Raw genomic sequence first — 4,815 nt, 5'->3', positions numbered from 1 at the left:
TATGTAATGTTTTACTGTAATGACATTTTGTTAAAGTGGATGTATTTTTAGAATCACTACATAAAATTTCAGGATTTAAGAAATGAAACAGGGGAAGGAAAATAAAATTTACAGTTTATAGCAGGAATAGGAAGTTATTATACATAAACTTCTCTGTTACTTCAGCCTCTGATAATAGGAGCATTTAAACTCCTGTTTTTTAACTTTTGTTTGTTTTGTGATAGTTGAATTATCTGAGATGAAGTATAGTGTTATGGGCTGGACTGTATTCCCCCCAAATTTATATATTGAAACTACCCCCCCCTTTTGGATTTGCCCATGGTTTAGTGATTATAATACCAAAAACACAGGTAATAAAAGAAAAAAATACATAAGTTAGACATTATCAAATTTAAAAACTTTTATGCAAATGACAAGTATGCCAAGAAGATAATAAGAGAGTGCACAGAATGGAATAAAATCTTCACAAGTCACAACTTTGATGAGGGATTAATATTGAGACTATATAAAGAACACCTACAACTCAACAACAATAAAAAACCCCATTGCAAAATGGGCAAAGGATTTGAATAACATTTCTCCAATGAAGACATTCAAATGGACTACAGGAGGTTAAGAGGTGCTCAATGCCATAGTCATCAAGGAAATGCAAATCAAAACCACCATGAGATATCATTTCACACTCACAAGAATGACTATACTCTTTAAAAATGGAAAATAAGTTTGGTGATCTTGTGGAGAAATTGGAGCTCGCATATTGCTGGTGGGATTGTAAAATGCTGCAGCCTCTGTGGAAAAAGAGTTTGCTATTCTTCAACAAGTTAAATATAGACTCACCATAAGATCCAGCAGTTCTACTCCTAGGTATAGAGCCAAAGGAATAGGAAGCAGAGACCCAGATGCTTGTACACCGGTGTTCAAGAGGTGGAAACAACCCCTGCATCTCAGAGTGAGACTGTATTTGGAGATAGAACATGTAGAGATATAATCAAGTTAAAATGAAGCCATTAGGGTGGGCCTTAACCCCATCGACTGGTACTCTTATAAGAGAGATTAGAATACACAGAGAGACAGCAGGGATGTGTGCATACAGAGGAAAGACCATGTGAGGGCACAGGGAGAAGGCAGCTGTCTGTAAGTCGAGGAGAGAAGCCTCAGAAGAAACCAAACTTGCTGAGACCTTGATTTTGGGCTTCAGCCTCCTGATCTGTGAGAAAGTTAAATTCTGTTGTTTAACCTACCCATTCTGTAGTATTTTGTTATGACAAATTAATATAAATGGGAATTTTAATGAGTATTTAAAAAGTGTCAAAGATTGTAATAAGAGACTTTATGAATCCCTACTTGAGGGAAGAATTATCCCATTTTCACCATGGAGAAACAACTGAGCTTCAGAGAAGTTAAATAACTTATAAGTGAAAGAATTGGGTATCAATCCACTCTAAATACTTTCTATATATCATTCACCCTGTCATTATCATTCATAAGTCCACTTAGAATATATTAAAAATTTAGTAAAAACTCACCTTATTGAATTCTTGCTATTTGTCAGGTATAAAGTGCTAAGCATGTTATTTGAGTTAGTGTGTTTGATCCTCACCATGACATTATGACCCGTGTGCTATTATTATTCCACATTGCTGGTAAGGCTCACAGACTCTAAGTCAATTTTCCTGGATCACAAAGCTACACAAGTTTGGAGTGAAGACTGACTTGATAATCTGACTGTAGAGTATACTATATTATCCAGCATCCAAACTACTTTCTATTTGAATGGATCATTAGAAGGAAGAATTTAAAATGTAAAGCTTAAGTCAGTATGACACAGAGCACTCACAGTGTAGGAGACATGTAAATTCAATGATATGTTAATTTGTAAATGAATCTTGAAGAGATTTTTTAAAGGCAAATATGAAATAATATTTTTCTATGAAACTAGTACATGCTTGGAAATAGTTACTTGCCATAATAGCACATAGACCAGGCTTTTAATCAGTTAGTCAAAGGATCAACAAAAGAGACATAGATAGCCCCTGAAATGGCATCATATTAACAGAATGGCCAAATGAATTCCACTTTTCTATAGGGACATGCTATAGTTAGGGCTTTAACAACAAACACCCAGTATCAAGTAACTCACACAGGAATCAAAGATATGTCACAAACATGGAGATACACTTGAATATAAAATTATAAGATATCTTGAAGCAAAAAAAAATATGTTTGAGGCCCATAAAATGGGCATTGGTATATTGTTTCAAATATAGTTTCAAAAAAATAATAGGTACTTGATGTATGTTATGAAAAAGAAGCAGAAGAAGCAGTCATTCCTGGTGATAGCAGGTGGTGTCTATGAAATCACAATGCAGCTATAAGTCTAGGTTTTTTTCCCCCTAAATTCCAGCTATACCCCCTCTCACAGCTTACTTGAGTCACTGCCCAGAAACCAATGGATGAATGGGAAATGCAGCAAGATGTGAAACAGAGTGTTAATTAGTAGCAATGAATGAAAACTCGTGATTTGTGAAGAACCCCGAAGCAGAACTGACTGTAGGAATTCCTGTGATTCATATAAAACATCCTGACTTTCTGAGCTATAAAATCCTTTCTTGGTTAATTTGAGTTTTATTTCTCTTGCCATTAGTAAATTATATGTAATATGCCATATGGTCTGGAACTAAAATTAATTCAGCTTCAAGAAATTTCATATCATTCTTTGGAATAAATATTTAAGACCTTGAAGGGAAGGAAAATTCTTCTCTTACCCTTCAAGGTCTTCCAGCTGGACTAAGAATTAAACTGACATAAGACAGATTAACAGAAAAAAATCCAAAATTTTATTAAGTGCACAGGAATGCCCAATAATAAAAAAAAAATTTTTTTTTTGAGAGCGACAGAGAGAAAGAGAAAAAGAGAGAGAGAAGACAGAGGGAGAGGGAGAAAGAATCTTAAGCAGGCTCCACACCCAGTGTGGACTCAGTGTGGGGGCTCAATCTCAGAACCCAAAGATCTGTGCTGAGCTGAAATTAAGAGTTGGACGCTTAACTGACTGAGCTACCCAGGCATCCCCCAAAATGAAACTGAATAATGAATTGACCAAGGCAGATAGTTTTTACACTTTCTAGACAAAAATAGACAAAGAGATAATAAATCTGTGAGGAATTGACAGGACAAAGGAAACTTAACTTTGGAAGCTTCAATTAGTAAGGAATTCTAAACAAAATTTGGGCTGTGGTAGTAAATTCATAAAAAGTAACAAGAGTTCTTTATCTATCTTTCTTGGCTCTAAGTTACCCATCTCTGGGGATTAAGATGTCTCTTTACCTCCTGGTGCAGGGAGGGCTATGTTTCACATGGGAGATTTCTTTCCTGCTTTCAAGGGCAGAGGAGACTGTCCCCTCAGAGGAGAGGCTGAGGGTCTTTCTTGCACAGGCTGTCTTTTAAGTAAATTTTATTTAAAATAATCAATACGCCAAAGTGGACCATCATGACTGTCCTGTCCTTGGCCCCTGCATCCTCAAAAGTTCAAGATAGAAAATTATTTCCTTTGAGTTGCATTTAGCATCACATTGGTAGGAATAAACTTAGAAAGAATAAACATAGAAAGTATGTCAGTTTAAATCATGCCAAAGAGACTTTTATACCATGGAATAAAGGGTGTGGGAAAAGTGAGGTATTTAAAAAATATACCTCACTGTCGTATAAAGGGAAATACCAATATAGGCAGGAATGAACTCTCCAAAATTCACATCTGGCATGCAGGGGTAATAATCATGCTTCCAGGGAAGAATGAAAAATAAACTGATCTTTGTCAAGAATAAATGTGGAAATTTTGTAAATGAGTTGGAAAGCCTTTCATGATGGCTAATTCAGACCTTTAAGTCTGACTATTTCTTTTTTGAAAGATATTTATTTATTTATTTATTTGACAGAGAGAGAGAGAGAGAGAAAGAGAGTGTAAGAGCAGGAACACAGCAGGGGGAGTAGGAGAGGGAGAAGCAGGGAGCTGGATGTAGGGTGGATCTCTCAGGACCCTGGGATCATGACCTGAGCTGAAGGCAGACACTCAGAGACTGAGCCACCCAGGTGCTCCTTAAGTCTAACTCTTAAACTTACACTTTCCTTGAATATTTAGGCCACAGTGGCTAAACTAATTTCATCTAACATTCATCAAGACACCCCGTGGGCTGCTGGCAGTTGCATTAGGATTCCCAAGTCCATTTCCTCCTAGTCTCTTAGACCATGACATAGTTCTCAGCCTTATGCCTCTGCTCAAACCTCCAAAACTCTCACTCCCGCCTTCTGACAGATGAGCTTTTTATCTGTTTCCCCAAGGGAAAAAAAAAGCAAACAGTGGGGACCTTCCATAAGGTGCCACAAACACTTCTACATAGCTATATGCATCTGCTTTCTCTTCTGATGTTACTTCTAATGCCTCCACTTGTCTATTAGCTCTCATCCCTTCTTGCCTACTCAGAGTCACTACTCAGCAATTCTCCCCTCCTGTCCCTTGTAATCAGTTTGGTCCTTTCTGCTTGAATATACTTAGACTGCAAATATGCTTGAAAGTCTCCTATTAAAAAAAAAAAAAAGGAACAGAGAAGAAGGGAAAGAAGTCATTTTTGATGACCTGACATTTCTTTCCATTATCATCTCATTTCTCACCTCCTATTTACAGCTACAGTTTTGAAATGAAGTTTTATACTAGTTCTCTTCAATTCCTCTTCTATTCACTCTTGAATTCAATTAGATTGGGATTTTGATCCCACTGGTACATTTAACTGCCCTTGTGAAGGCCATCATTCACCTCCATGT

The sequence above is a fragment of the Mustela putorius genome, unplaced genomic scaffold (genome assembly GCF_011764305.1).
Source record: "Mustela putorius furo isolate JIRA1106 unplaced genomic scaffold, ASM1176430v1.1 tig00003871_pilon_pilon_pilon, whole genome shotgun sequence".
In the NCBI taxonomy this organism is placed as follows: Eukaryota; Metazoa; Chordata; class Mammalia; order Carnivora; family Mustelidae; genus Mustela; species Mustela putorius.
This window is presented reverse-complemented; position numbering follows the sequence as displayed.